The following is a 17,177-nucleotide window of genomic DNA, read 5'->3' as shown; positions in this document are numbered from 1 at the left end:
TTTACAGTACGCCAAATCTTTGAAAAGGCTAAAGAAAGACGCATTCCAATACACTGGAACTTTGTAGACTTCAAAGCAGCATTTGACACCATATGGAGGGAGGCCCTTTGGAAATGTCTGCGATCAGTAGGAGTAGACGCCAAACTGGTGAACCTCATTGCAAAAATGTATGAGCAAACCAAATGCTCAGTCGTGGTAAATGGAAAGATCACCGATTGGTTTGAAGTCCTAGTTGGTGTTAGACAGGGATGTCTTCTCTCACCATGCCTCTTCAATCTATATCTGGAGTTTGTCATGAAGGACATCCAAAATCTTGGCTCCGGTGTGCAGATGGGTGACATGTGCATTAACAACATCCGATATGCAGATGACACCACACTCATGGATAATGACTTTGAGAACCAGCAAATCTCCACGAATGAATTGGAAAAAGCATGCAGCAGCTGGGGAATGAAAATTAACCCAACAAAATGCAAGATCATGGCTGACGATCCAAGAGATATCATGCTGAACCAAATGCCCATTGACAAAGTAAATAACTTTGTCTTTCTGGGTAGTAGTGTGCCCTCAGTAGAAGAGGATATTAAACGTCGCACAAAGTTGGCAGCCTGGGCATTTGGTAGATTGAAAAATACCATCTGGTCTAACCATGACATCACCAGATCGTTGAAAGTAAGGATCTACCAGGCGCTCATCCTCCCTATTGCCACCTATGGGTCAGAATCCTGGGCGTTACGTGAATCTGATCGACACAGATTGGATGTTTTTGAAATGCGATGCCTTAGGGCAATGCTTGGAGTTTCACTACTTGACAAAATCCGCAACAATTCCATCAGACAGAGTCTCAACATCACTAGCTCCATCAATGATGTTATCTGCCGGAGACGTTTGAAATGGGCTGGGCATATCTTCAGAATGCCTCTACATCGGCTTCCCTACCAAGCCTACATTAATGACTTCAGCAAGAAAAGACCACTAGGTCGTCCACCAACCAGATGGAAGGACCAAATTCAGAGGGACTTGGGAATGACCCCACTTGAAGCAAAGACACAAGCAACAGACAGAACTGAGTGGAGGAGGCTTACTCGGCAGAGTGCAAAGGGCCACACCGGCCTGAGCAGATAAGTCAAGTAAGTCAAGATATTAAAAACTCGAAGATCAAGGATGTGATGGGAATATTATAGTGTAGAGATAAAATTGCTAAATAAAATTGTATTACCTAAATAGATTTATTTATTTATCATTGTTGTTATTGATGTTCTAACTCTAAGATCAAGGATGCGATGGGAATATTACAATGTAGAGATTAAATTGCTGAAAGTGAATTGTATTATGTAAAAAGATGAAGATCAAGGCTGTGACCGATGATGTGTCATTGATATTCTATAAAGACTAGAAAATCAAGAATGTGATAGGAATATTATAGTGTAGGGATGAAATAGCTAAAAGAGAATTGTATTATATAAAAAGATGAAGATCAAGGCTGTGACGAACGAGATTATCATCTATTTATCATTGATATTAAAAACTCGAAGATCAAGGATGTGATGGGAATATTATAGTGTAGGGATGAAATTGCTAAAAGTGAATTGTATTATATAAATAGATGAAGATCAAGGATGTGACCTGTGGCTGTGAGATTATCATTTATGTATCATTTATGTTCTATAAAGACTCGAAGATCAAGGATGTGGTGGGAATATTATAGTGTAGAGATAAAATTGCTAAAAGTAAAATGTTTTATATCAAAAGATGAAGACCAAGGCTATGATGAGATTATCATTTATTTATCATTTTATGTTCTAGAAAGACTCGAAGATCAAGGATGTGATGGGAATATTATAGTGTAGAGATAAAATTGCTAAAAGTAAAATGTTTTATATCAAAAGATGAAGACCAAGGCTATGATGAGATTATCATTTATTTATCATTTTATGTTCTATAAAGACTCGAAGATCAAGGATGTGATGGGAATATTATAGTGTAGAGATAAAATTGCTAAAAGTAAAATGTTTTATATCAAAAGATGAAGACCAAGGCTATGATGAGATTATCATTTATTTATCATTTTATGTTCTATAAAGACTCGAAGATCAAGGATGTTATGGGAATATTATAGTGTAGAGATAAAATTGCTAAAAGTAAAATGTTTTATATCAAAAGATGAAGACCAAGGCTATGATGAGATTATCATTTATTTATCATTTTATGTTCTATAAAGACTCGAAGATCAAGGATGTGATGGGAATATTATAGTGTAGAGATAAAATTGCTAAAAGTAAAATGTTTTATATCAAAAGATGAAGACCAAGGCTATGATGAGATTATCATTTATTTATCATTTTATGTTCTATAAAGACTCGAAGATCAAGGATGTTATGGGAATATTATAGTGTAGAGATAAAATTGCTAAAAGTAAAATGTTTTATATAAAAAGATGAAGACCAAGGCTGTGACCGATGAGATTATTATTTATTTATCATTTTATGTTCTATAAAGACTCGAAGATCAAGGATGTGATGGGAATATTATAGTGTAGAGATAAAATTGCTAAAAGTAAAATGTTTTATATCAAAAGATGAAGACCAAGGCTATGATGAGATTATCATTTATTTATCATTTTATGTTCTATAAAGACTCGAAGATCAAGGATGTGATGGGAATATTATAGTGTAGAGATAAAATTGCTAAAAGTAAAATGTTTTATATCAAAAGATGAAGACCAAGGCTATGATGAGATTATCATTTATTTATCATTTTATGTTCTATAAAGACTCGAAGATCAAGGCCTACAGGCCGGGCCACAGCACGGAGACAGCCTTGCTGAGAGTCAAGAGCGACATCATGAGTTATATTGACAATCAACAGGCTGTCTTCCTGGTGTTGCTCGACCTGTCGGCGGCTTTTGACACCATTGATCATGATGTTCTGTTAAACAGGTTGACTAGTGTTTTTGGTATTTGTGGTAATGTTTGTGACTGGTTTAAGTCATACCTGAGTAATCGCACAAACAGAGTGAAGGTTGCCGGTGTACTATCTGATTCGCAAACTTTGAACTTCGGCCTGCCACAAGGCTCTGTAATCGGCCCACAGTCATTCTCGTTCTACACTCATCCCATTGCCAACATCATCAGCGTTCATAAGGATGTAAAATACCACTTCTATGCCGACGACATACAACTGTACATTCCATTCAGTCCACGCAATAAATCTGAACTGGACAATGCACTGAGCACTCTCACTAATTGCATCATGGATATCAAACTTTGGATGGACCGCAACATGCTTCAATTAAATGAAACAAAACTGAGTTCTTTGTCATATCCAGCCCACGATTCGAGCACTCTATATCAGAGGTGAGGCTGAATATTGGACCTGATGTTATTGTTCCATCTACTACCATAAAGAACCTTGGTGTTGTGTTTGACAAAACGTTATCAATGTCAAACCAGGTCTCTTCGATATGCAGTTCAATAAGCTTCCACCTTCGCAACTTAGCGCGTATCCGAATGTTTCTAGACCAAGCTGCCTGTCAAGATGCAGTTCGAGCCATTATAACATCTAGGCTTGATTATGCCAACTCCCTGCTTTATGGTATTACATCGAAAGACTCAAACAGACTCCAACGTCTACAGAACCGTGCTGCCAAGCTCATCTTCAAGGCAAAAAAGTATGATCATGCCACACCTCTCCTTCGCGAACTCCACTGGTTACCAATACCTAGTCGCATCCATTTCAAACTGTTAACCATTGTCTACAAATGTTTCATGGACTCAACAACATCTCCATCATACATCACTGAACTAATTCAGCTTTACATTCCCAGTAGAAGTGGTTTACGCTCTGCGCAGGACACCAGGCTTCTCATTGTTCCACATACACGCACTCTAACTGGCGATAAAGCCTTCTTTGTTGCAGGACCTTTTCTTTGGAACAAACTCCCTCGCCATATCCGCCACTCTCCAACGCTGGCAAGCTTCCGGTCTAATCTAAAGACTCATTTATTTGATATTTGATTTGTTGTTTGTTCTTGTATGTTTTTTCTTCTTTATTTTCTCTTGTAAAGCGCTGTGATACATGGTTTTCTTTGTAAGAGCGCTATATAAATGCTTGCATAGTATAGTATAGTATAGTAGTATGTTATGGGAATATTATAGTGTAGAGATAAAATTGCTAAAAGTAAAATGTTTTATATCAAAAGATGAAGACCAAGGCTATGATGAGATTATCATTTATTTATCATTTTATGTTCTATAAAGACTCGAAGATCAAGGATGTGATGGGAATATTATAGTGTAGAGATAAAATTGCTAAAAGTAAAATGTTTTATATCAAAAGATGAAGACCAAGGCTATGATGAGATTATCATTTATTTATCATTTTATGTTCTATAAAGACTCGAAGATCAAGGATGTTATGGGAATATTATAGTGTAGAGATAAAATTGCTAAAAGTAAAATGTTTTATATAAAAAGATGAAGACCAAGGCTGTGACCGATGAGATTATTATTTATTTATCATTTTATGTTCTATAAAGACTCGAAGATCAAGGATGTGATGGGAATATTATAGTGTAGAGATAAAATTGCTAAAAGTAAAATGTTTTATATCAAAAGATGAAGACCAAGGCTATGATGAGATTATCATTTATTTATCATTTTATGTTCTATAAAGACTCGAAGATCAAGGATGTTATGGGAATATTATAGTGTAGAGATAAAATTGCTAAAAGTAAAATGTTTTATATCAAAAGATGAAGACCAAGGCTATGATGAGATTATCATTTATTTATCATTTTATGTTCTATAAAGACTCGAAGATCAAGGATGTGATGGGAATATTATAGTGTAGAGATAAAATTGCTAAAAGTAAAATGTTTTATATCAAAAGATGAAGACCAAGGCTATGATGAGATTATCATTTATTTATCATTTTATGTTCTATAAAGACTCGAAGATCAAGGATGTGATGGGAATATTATAGTGTAGAGATAAAATTGCTAAAAGTAAAATGTTTTATATCAAAAGATGAAGACCAAGGCTATGATGAGATTATCATTTATTTATCATTTTATGTTCTATAAAGACTCGAAGATCAAGGATGTGATGGGAATATTATAGTGTAGAGATAAAATTGCTAAAAGTAAAATGTTTTATATCAAAAGATGAAGACCAAGGCTATGATGAGATTATCATTTATTTATCATTTTATGTTCTATAAAGACTCGAAGATCAAGGATGTTATGGGAATATTATAGTGTAGAGATAAAATTGCTAAAAGTAAAATGTTTTATATCAAAAGATGAAGACCAAGGCTATGATGAGATTATCATTTATTTATCATTTTATGTTCTAGAAAGATTCGAAGATCAAGGATGTGATGGGAATATTATAGTGTAGAGATAAAATTGCTAAAAGTAAAATGCTTTATATCAAAAGATGAAGACCAAGGCTATGATGAGATTATCATTTATTTATCATTTTATGTTCTATAAAGACTCGAAGATCAAGGATGTGATGGGAATATTATAGTGTAGAGATGAAATTGCTAAAAGTAAAATGTTTTATATCAAAAGATGAAGACCAAGGCTATGATGAGATTATCATTTATTTATCATTTTATGTTCTATAAAGACTCGAAGATCAAGGATGTGATGGGAATATTATAGTGTAGAGATAAAATTGCTAAAAAGTAAAATGTTTTATATCAAAAGATGAAGACCAAGGCTATGATGAGATTATCATTTATTTATCATTTTATGTTCTATAAAGACTCGAAGATCAAGGATGTGATGGGAATATTATAGTGTAGAGATAAAATTGCTAAAAGTAAAATGTTTTATATCAAAAGATGAAGACCAAGGCTATGATGAGATTATCATTTATTTATCATTTTATGTTCTATAAAGACTCGAAGATCAAGGATGTGATGGGAATATTATAGTGTAGAGATAAAATTGCTAAAAGTAAAATGTTTTATATCAAAAGATGAAGACCAAGGCTATGATGAGATTATCATTTATTTATCATTTTATGTTCTAGAAAGACTCGAAGATCAAGGATGTGATGGGAATATTATAGTGTAGAGATAAAATTGCTAAAAGTAAAATGTTTTATATCAAAAGATGAAGACCAAGGCTATGATGAGATTATCATTTATTTATCATTTTATGTTCTAGAAAGATTCGAAGATCAAGGATGTGATGGGAATATTATAGTGTAGAGATAAAATTGCTAAAAGTAAAATGTTTTATATCAAAAGATGAAGACCAAGGCTATGATGAGATTATCATTTATTTATCATTTTATGTTCTATAAAGACTCGAAGATCAAGGATGTGATGAGAATATTATAGTGTAGAGATAAAATTGCTAAAAGTAAAATGTTTTATATCAAAAGATGAAGACCAAGGCTATGATGAGATTATCATTTATTTATCATTTTATGTTCTATAAAGACTCGAAGATCAAGGATGTGATGGGAATATTATAGTGTAGAGATAAAATTGCTAAAAGTAAAATGTTTTATATAAAAAGATGAAGACCAAGGCTGTGACCGATGAGATTATCATTTATTTATCATTTATGTTCTAGAAAGACTCGAAGATCAAGGATGTGATGGGAATATTATAGTGTAGAGATAAAATTGCTAAAAGTAAAATGTTTTATATCAAAAGATGAAGACCAAGGCTATGATGAGATTATCATTTATTTATCATTTTATGTTCTATAAAGACTCGAAGATCAAGGATGTGATGGGAATATTATAGTGTAGAGATAAAATTGCTAAAAGTAAAATGTTTTATATCAAAAGATGAAGACCAAGGCTATGATGAGATTATCATTTATTTATCATTTTATGTTCTATAAAGACTCGAAGATCAAGGATGTTATGGGAATATTATAGTGTAGAGATAAAATTGCTAAAAGTAAAATGTTTTATATAAAAAGATGAAGACCAAGGCTGTGACCGATGAGATTATTATTTATTTATCATTTTATGTTCTATAAAGACTCGAAGATCAAGGATGTGATGGGAATATTATAGTGTAGAGATAAAATTGCTGAAAGTAAAATGTTTTATATCAAAAGATGAAGACCAAGGCTATGATGAGATTATCATTTATTTATCATTTTATGTTCTATAAAGACTCGAAGATCAAGGATGTTATGGGAATATTATAGTGTAGAGATAAAATTGCTAAAAGTAAAATGTTTTATATCAAAAGATGAAGACCAAGGCTATGATGAGATTATCATTTATTTATCATTTTATGTTCTATAAAGACTCGAAGATCAAGGATGTGATGGGAATATTATAGTGTAGAGATAAAATTGCTAAAAGTAAAATGTTTTATATCAAAAGATGAAGACCAAGGCTATGATGAGATTATCATTTATTTATCATTTTATGTTCTATAAAGACTCGAAGATCAAGGATGTGATGGGAATATTATAGTGTAGAGATAAAATTGCTAAAAGTAAAATGTTTTATATCAAAAGATGAAGACCAAGGCTATGATGAGATTATCATTTATTTATCATTTTATGTTCTATAAAGACTCGAAGATCAAGGATGTGATGGGAATATTATAGTGTAGAGATAAAATTGCTAAAAGTAAAATGTTTTATATCAAAAGATGAAGACCAAGGCTATGATGAGATTATCATTTATTTATCATTTTATGTTCTATAAAGACTCGAAGATCAAGGATGTTATGGGAATATTATAGTGTAGAGATAAAATTGCTAAAAGTAAAATGTTTTATATCAAAAGATGAAGACCAAGGCTATGATGAGATTATCATTTATTTATCATTTTATGTTCTAGAAAGACTCGAAGATCAAGGATGTGATGGGAATATTATAGTGTAGAGATGAAATTGCTAAAAGTAAAATGTTTTATATCAAAAGATGAAGACCAAGGCTATGATGAGATTATCATTTATTTATCATTTTATGTTCTATAAAGACTCGAAGATCAAGGATGTGATGGGAATATTATAGTGTAGAGATAAAATTGCTAAAAGTAAAATGTTTTATATAAAAAGATGAAGACCAAGGCTATGATGAGATTATCATTTATTTATCATTTTATGTTCTATAAAGACTCGAAGATCAAGGATGTGATGGGAATATTATAGTGTAGAGATAAAATTGCTAAAAGTAAAATGTTTTATATCAAAAGATGAAGACCAAGGCTATGATGAGATTATCATTTATTTATCATTTTATGTTCTATAAAGACTCGAAGATCAAGGATGTGATGGGAATATTATAGTGTAGAGATAAAATTGCTAAAAGTAAAATGTTTTATATCAAAAGATGAAGACCAAGGCTATGATGAGATTATCATTTATTTATCATTTTATGTTCTATAAAGACTCGAAGATCAAGGATGTGATGGGAATATTATAGTGTAGAGATAAAATTGCTAAAAGTAAAATGTTTTATATAAAAAGATGAAGACCAAGGCTGTGACCGATGAGATTATCATTTATTTATCATTTATGTTCTAGAAAGACTCGAAGATCAAGGATGTGATGGGAATATTATAGTGTAGAGATAAAATTGCTAAAAGTAAAATGTTTTATATCAAAAGATGAAGACCAAGGCTATGATGAGATTATCATTTATTTATCATTTTATGTTCTAGAAAGACTCGAAGATCAAGGATGTGATGGGAATATTATAGTGTAGAGATAAAATTGCTAAAAGTAAAATGTTTTATATCAAAAGATGAAGACCAAGGCTATGATGAGATTATCATTTATTTATCATTTTATGTTCTATAAAGACTCGAAGCTCAAGGATGTGATGGGAATATTATAGTGTAGAGATAAAATTGCTAAAAGTAAAATGTTTTATATCAAAAGATGAAGACCAAGGCTATGATGAGATTATCATTTATTTATCATTTTATGTTCTAGAAAGACTCGAAGATCAAGGATGTGATGGGAATATTATAGTGTAGAGATAAAATTGCTAAATGAAAATTGTATTATATAAATAGACGAGGATCAAGGCTGTGACGGATCAGATTATCATTTATTTATCATTGTTGTTATATTAACTCTAAGATCAAGGATGCGATGGGAATATTATAGTGTAGAGATGAAATTGCTGAAAGTGAATTGTATTATGTAAAAAGATGAAGATCAAGGCTGTGACGAACGAGATTGTCATCTATTTATCATTGATATTAAAACTCGAAGATCAAGGATGTGATGGGAATATTATAGTGTAGGGATGAAATTGCTAAAAGTGAATTGTATTATATAAATAGATGAAGATCAAGGCTGTGACCGATGAGATTATCATTTATGTATCATTTGTGTTCTATAAAGACTCGAAGATCAAGGATGTGATGGGAATATTATAGTGTAGAGATGAAATTGCTAAAAGTGAATTGTATTATATAAAAAGATGAAGATCAAGGCTATGACGGATGAGATTAGCATTTATTTATCATTAATATTCTAAGATATTCTATAAAGACTCGAAGCTCAAGGATGTGATGGGAATATTATAGTGTAGAGATAAAATTGCTAAAAGTAAAATGTTTTATATCAAAAGATGAAGACCAAGGCTATGATGAGATTATCATTTATTTATCATTTTATGTTCTAGAAAGACTCGAAGATCAAGGATGTGATGGGAATAATATAGTGTAGAGATAAAATTGCTAAATGAAAATTGTATTATATAAATAGACGAGGATCAAGGCTGTGACGGATCAGATTATCATTTATTTATCATTGTTGTTATATTAACTCTAAGATCAAGGATGCGATGGGAATATTATAGTGTAGAGATGAAATTGCTGAAAGTGAATTGTATTATGTAAAAAGATGAAGATCAAGGCTGTGACGAACGAGATTGTCATCTATTTATCATTGATATTAAAAACTCGAAGATCAAGGATGTGATGGGAATATTATAGTGTAGGGATGAAATTGCTAAAAGTGAATTGTATTATATAAATAGATGAAGATCAAGGCTGTGACCGATGAGATTATCATTTATGTATCATTTGTGTTCTATAAAGACTCGAAGATCAAGGATGTGATGGGAATATTATAATGTAGAGATGAAATTGCTAAAAGTGAATTGTATTATATAAAAAGATGAAGATCAAGGCTATGACGGATGAGATTAGCATTTATTTATCATTAATATTCTAAGATATTCTATAAAGACTCGAAGATCAAGGATGTGATGGGAATATTATAGTGTAGGGATGAAATTGCTAAAAGTGAGTCATATTATATAAAAGGATTAAGATAAAGTCTGTGACGGATGAGATTACCAGTTATTTATTATTGATGTTCTTTATAAACTCGAAGATCAAGGATGTGATGGGAATATCATAGTGCAGAGATGCAATAGCTACTTAGTGATTTGCATTATATAAAAGATGAAGATCAAGGTTGTGACCGATGAGATTATCATTTATTTATCATTGATGTTCTATAAAGACTCGAAGATCAAGGATGCGATTGGAATATTATAGTGTAGAGATGAAATTGCTAAAAGTGAATTGTATTATATAATAAGATGAAGATCAAGGCTGTGACCGATGACATTATCATTTATTTATTATTTTTGTTCTATAAAGACTCGAAGATCAGGGATGTGATGGGAATGTTATAGTGTAGAAATGAAATTGCTAAAAGTGAATTGTATTTTATAAAGAGATGAAGATCAAGGCTGAGACCGATGAGATTATCATTTATTTATCATTGATGTTCTATAAAGACTCGAAGATCAAGGATGTGATGGGAATGTTATAGTGTAGAAATGAAATTGCTAAAAGTGAATTGTATTATATAATAAGATGAAGATCAAGGCTGTGACCGATGACATTATCATTTATTTATTATTGATGTTCTATAAAGACTCGAAGATCAGGGATGTGATGGGAATATATATGTTATAGTGTAGAAATGAAATTGCTAAAAGTGAATTGTATTTTATAAAGAGATGAAGATCAAGGCTGTGACCGATGAGATTATCATTTATTTATCATTGATGTTCTATAAAAACTGAAAGATCAAGGATGTGATGGGAATATTATAGTGTAGAGATGAAATTGCTAAAAGTGATTTGTATTTAATAAAAAAATTTGAAGATCAAAGCTGTGACCGATGAGATTATCATTTATTTATCATTGATGTTCTATAAAGACTCGAAGATCAAGGATGTGATGGGAATGTTATAGTGTAAAAATGAATTTGCTAAAAGTGAATTGTATTTTATAAAGAGATGAAGATCAAGGCTGTGGCTGTGACGGATGGGATTATCATTTATTTATCATTGATATTCTATAAAAACTCGAAGATCAAGGATGTGATGGGAATGGGAATATTATAGTGTAGAGATGAAATTGCTAAAAGTGAAATGTATTTTATAAAAAGATGAAGATCAAGGCTGTGACGGATCGGATTATCATTTATTTATCATCGATATTCTATAAAAACTCAAAGATCAACAATGTGATGGGAATATTATAGCGTGGAGATGAAATTGCTGTATGTGAACTGTATTTTATAAAAAGATGGCAGATCAAGGCTGTGACGGATGACATTATCATTTATTTTTTATTGATATTCTATAAAAAAACCCTCGAAGATCAAGTATGATTAAAACAAAAGCAAAGATCAAGGCTGTGATGAACAGACTAAGTTACAGGTGAAGTTGTAAATTTGTTTTATAAAAGTGTGAAGGATAAAGACCGTGATGATTTTGTTATAGTATAGAGATGAAAATGCTAAAATTGAATTATATAATATAAAAAGATAAAGAACAAAGCCGTGAAGAATAAGATTATCATTTAAATAGAGCATAAAAGATATGAAAAAAATATCGAGTTTTTATTAAAAAAATCCCAAATAAAAGAAAACATCCTGTCATTATTGTCACCTTGATTTTCGTAATCAATCCTTACTTTAGCTATAAGGTTATCATTGGCTTAGGAAGATTTTCAACATGGGGTGCGGAAAATTGAAAAATTCTTGGTAGGTCACCCTGGGGTAGCTGAGGGAGGTTCCCCCCTCGAAGTAAGAAAATTTTGCAAATTAATATAGGTCACAAATACCCATTTCCCCTCTATTTTATCACAATTTTTTAACTTCATCTAGGATTATTGGGGGAAGCTGGGCTTAAAGGTATTCCAGCCCCGCATCAAAATTATTGAGGGGGCTGAGCCCCCCAAGCCCGTCTGGTTCCTAGGCCTATAGTTATATTTCATGAACTGCTACCTCAGTTATTGAGCTGACTGTACATGATATCTTATTGCCAAGATTCATACCCTAGGTATGATGAAATATTTAAAGAAGTGAAAAATCACTAATATTATGTAGAAATTTCACCACATATTCTGGGGCACCCGGCCCGGCACCATTCTGTCTCCTACCGCCCTAACACCTGCATTGCTGGAGACAGCTGGTAAAGCATGACCACTTTGCTAGTGTTCGATAAAGACTTTTTTGCCTTCGTCAATCAGTACAACCCTGTATAGTAATACTCCTAAGGAAAGATACCTTTCATAACTCTTGTAATTTTATGTAATGAAAGTCGATAAAATAGGAACAGCTGATGAAAGTTTCCAATCAGCACCTTCACCAGTCTTCGTCAGCGTAAATTGCCAAACTTGTGCAAGAAACAAATAGCTGCTCCATGGAATAGTAACTTACTTTTCTCCGGAGTAAATCTTAAGATTTTGTCCAAGTGGTACGTATCCCAAATATTGACGTGACTATATATTGTAAAGCTGAGACCTTTGCAATAAGGGGCATTCATTGGGGTCTTGAAGGGGTGGGGTATGAACGTTTGGATAGTCATAGGGCCTGCACTTTGGCTCGTTTTTTGCAGGTTTACATGGTCCAATAATCACAAGATGACTGACATGTGGTAACAAAGGAAGCAGTCACTGCAATTTGATTATGTCCCATATGATTGGCCATTCAAGACACCCCTGTGAATATACTATAGCGGCCTTTTCAAAATATAATCCCTGTTTGCTTGACTGTATTGACAATACCCGGTATAGCATTCATATCTACATACTAACAAAGTATGATGTTTTGCATAACTTTTATTTTGAATAAAGAAACACCGCGCGATGTGTGTTGTAAGGATGCATACCACCAAATTAATGTCCCTCATCATTTATTAGACATTAGGATAATCATCCCTGAAAACAGAAACATACAGTCATGCAGCGTAAGTGTGAAACATGTGTTTGAACCTGAGGTATAGGCCTACTACTCTCAGGTTTGACCAAGAACACTAATTTATGCAGGATACACCCCATGCAGCCTACGCCTATACAGTAGGTCTGATCAAACACGGAGAAGCTGAAGGTCACTATGCCCACTCTGTTATTTATCTTCTACCTGATGACCAGCATGCAAATCCCTCAGAATTTAGAACAACCGCAGGTCAAGGCCGTGTAGGCCCTATGTGTTGTTCGGTATCGGCCGCTTTAGGGGCAGAATGGATCCATACGGTCACTGTTCTAATATTCTCTACTTTCAAAGAATAATTTATATTATATGTAGCCTAATACTTTAGGATTGTGGAGACAGATACAGATATTGCTAATTCATTTGTTACATACACAGTCCGCTATATTTTGCCTTTTAAAATATAAGTTACCAATCATTGTGACATGCGCCCTTATTCACAAACACGAACTGCACGGGGTTTCCCAGCAAAACTTGTATTTTTTCATAGTGACCGTAAAGTATGATATTTTGCATATGCAAAACTACATAGTTTGCCGAAGTATGTAGTTGTGCAAAACTACATACTTTTGGAAAGTATGTAATTTTGCATATGCAAAACTACATACTTTTGGAAAGTATGTAATTTTGCATATGCAAAATATCATATTTTGCAAAGGTATGTGGTTTTGCACGCAGCACCGGGAACAATACACACAGTATATGCATTGGACAAACTTTTTACAATAAGCATGGTAAGTGATGATGTGACCTCCAGATTTATACATCGTTCGTCTCGCACACTGACAACATTTGATTGAATGGACTGTAGGCTACTGCGCCGTGATTACGGTGAAGGACACCGGTTCAAATCCTTTGTTTGGAGCCAATCGATAAAAGCATGCAGGGCTTCTATACCCATGTACAGTTTATCCCACATAACCTATGTCTTGAATACGCTGGCAAAGTAATATGTAATAATCGGATTAATACTATATAGCAGTAGGTAAAAACAAGTTTTGAATAATCCGCGCTATAAAGTCCCATTCAGTGATCCCAGCGAAAGTGAAAAAAAAATCAAATTGTTACGTTTATACATTTTTTTAATGAAAAACAAATGGCAAAAAAACAAAACAGGAAAACGACAGTATTGACGAAGTTGAAGCCCCATTCAAATACATGTAGCTAATTTATATACTGTCAGTACCGGTATATAAATTACAGACTCACGTAAATGCATTATTTTTTGTCTTAGACACACGGTTTTCGGCTGAACCACTGCACTAGCAAGCTATGTTAGCACATCTATGACAATGACGAAAGGTACAAAATCAGCCATAGGCCTTTATATAGCAGAAGACACAAAAGTGGTGTTTTATGACCTTTGACATTCTTTTGTGGCGAGTGACATGGTCTTTCAATTCACGCCGAGTGTCCTTGACAGGTTTGACTATGCTTCAGTGGTCATGAAAGAATTCAAAAGATAACCTCTGCCCCAATAATCCCAAGCAATTGTCTGAAACTGCTCCTCGGATCATAAGAACGCAGTCCTCAAATGATAGTCATAATAATGTCCAAAATATAAAAATTACTGACTATCATTGAAGACTGAGTTCCGCAGTCTAGTATCCAAAATCTGAATTTTGATGATTTTTACGATCGTCGGGATGAAAAAAGTCAAAAAATCACTGAATGGGCCTTTAGTTCCCTCTCCTTACCCTGGCAATATAAATCAAAGAAAAATAAAGAAAGAAAACAAGAAAATTAACTAAATTAAGGGATCTGGAATGAGCGTTTTGAGCGTTTCGATAGTATTTTTTGTGGGACATGAGAGCACATCAGACATATCGAATTGCATTCTGAATACGAAGAATGTCTTTCTGATATCAAATAAATTTCATTGTTTGAAATTCACGATATAATACAAATTTGATATTTTTCACATTTTTGATAAATAACAGTCCTCGAAGTAAATATCATAAATCTAATGTTATATTCTTAAACAGTCCCTGGCATGATACCATACATGTATAGGCCTATGTATAGTAAATTTGTCTGCTTTATCTGTTTTGTGCTGTTTAAGCAAATAGTTAAACATAATTTCCATAAAATGTAAGCTTTTACTGTCAGCTAGATATGCCCCCTTTTGATTTTTTTCTGAACAAGTGAGGTAAAGCAAAGAAAATTGAAATTTACTACTACTAGCGCCAATGAATGTTATAAGATTGTAAAACGGTACGATCCTCTGGGTGGGTGTGTGTGTGGGTGTGTGTGCGTATGTGTGTCCTGCACGCGTATTTTTTTTCTGCAACTATAACGGGACGCAATACGATACCGGTATGTTATAAGAATCAAACTTACAAGAAAGATGGCTCTTGTCAAATCCTACAATTCTGTCAGAGAAAATATGCATATTTGCATTAAATTTTTTAATTAATTGACATAATTGATTAATTAATAAATATTTTATTTAATGATTTACCATAATTCCAAATATGTCAAACAATATGTCAAATTAAAGCTAATGAAATGCTTTATAAATTGGTCAGAGCACATTTTGCAGAATGCATTTAGTACTTTAGTTACATGATTCCAAACATTCTATTCCAATTTTTTGCTATACACGCATAGGAGCTGTACTTTTAAAATCCGCGCCTAATCAATAATAATAGTCTTTCACTCCATTGTCAAAGTACTGTGCTCCCTGTAGCTGTAGCATTATGGAGTGACCAGGTCCTAGAGTGTGATGGTTTTGTAGCAGATGACAGTGCTCATTCAAGCCTGTCAAGGTCAGTTAGTAGCCACTTGCTGAATGGATGGCCATGATCAGCTATCAAAGAGATGCCTTGTGCAGCTGCCAATCACAGTAGAGGTTTGATAACATTTTGTTAAAAACCCAATGTGATATAAGGACAAAGCTGTGCATGTTGGTACTTAATTGTTTGGATTCTTACGTTGAAATTCCCTTGTATTAGTATTTTTATGTGTAGTGTATAGTGGTCATAAATTATATAGCTTTTAAATTTTGGGCATTTTTGCTCTGTTGCACTGTACCATTATGGAATTTGAGCAAATCAATTACCGACACAAGCAGGTATACAGTGTATTATTTTATTTTTTATTTCGTATCTCAGGAGCACAGCTCACTTGGTAAGGCATCAGAATTTGGTACACTAGCGCTTCGAACTTTAAATCGGAAGGTGGTGAGTTCGAGCCTCATCACGGTCACATTAATTTTATAAACCAAATATTGTTCGAACTTTTCATATTTGTTTTTCTTTTATTGTTTCTTTTCTTTGTCTTTTTTTTTTCTTGTTTTCTTTATTTTTTTTTTATTTTTCTTTGATCCATATTGCCAGTGTAAGGAGAGGAGGGAACTAACGGCCCATTCAGTGATTTTTATTCATCCGGACGATCGTAAAAATCATCAAAATTCAGATTTTTGTACAAGACTGCGGAACTCAGTCTTCAATGATATAGTCAGTAATAATATTTTGGTCATTATATGACTATCATCATTTGACGACTGAGTTCTTATGATACATCATCCGAAGAGCAGTTTCAGACAATTGCTTGGGATTGTTGGGGCAGAGGTTATCTTTTGAATTCTTTCATGACCACCGAAGCAGAGTTAAACCTGTCAAGGACACTCGGCGTGAATTGAACTGACCATGTCACTCGCCACAAAAGAATGTCAAAGGTCATAAAACATCAACTTGGTGTCTTCTGCTAGTGGTTCAGCCCTAAGCCGTGTAGGCCTATTTAAGACAAAAATAATGCATTTACGTGAATCTGTAATTTATATACTGACAGTATATATAAATTAGCTACATGTATTTGAATGGGGCTTCAACTTCGTCAATACTGCCGTTTTCTTGGGTTTTGTGCCAATTTTTTCATTAAAATTTTTATAAAAGTAACAATTTGATTTTTTTTTTCACTTTCGCTGGGAT

This window comes from Amphiura filiformis, chromosome 6, assembly GCF_039555335.1.
Source record: "Amphiura filiformis chromosome 6, Afil_fr2py, whole genome shotgun sequence".
In the NCBI taxonomy this organism is placed as follows: domain Eukaryota; kingdom Metazoa; phylum Echinodermata; class Ophiuroidea; order Amphilepidida; family Amphiuridae; genus Amphiura; species Amphiura filiformis.
Note: the sequence above shows the minus strand (reverse complement) of the source record.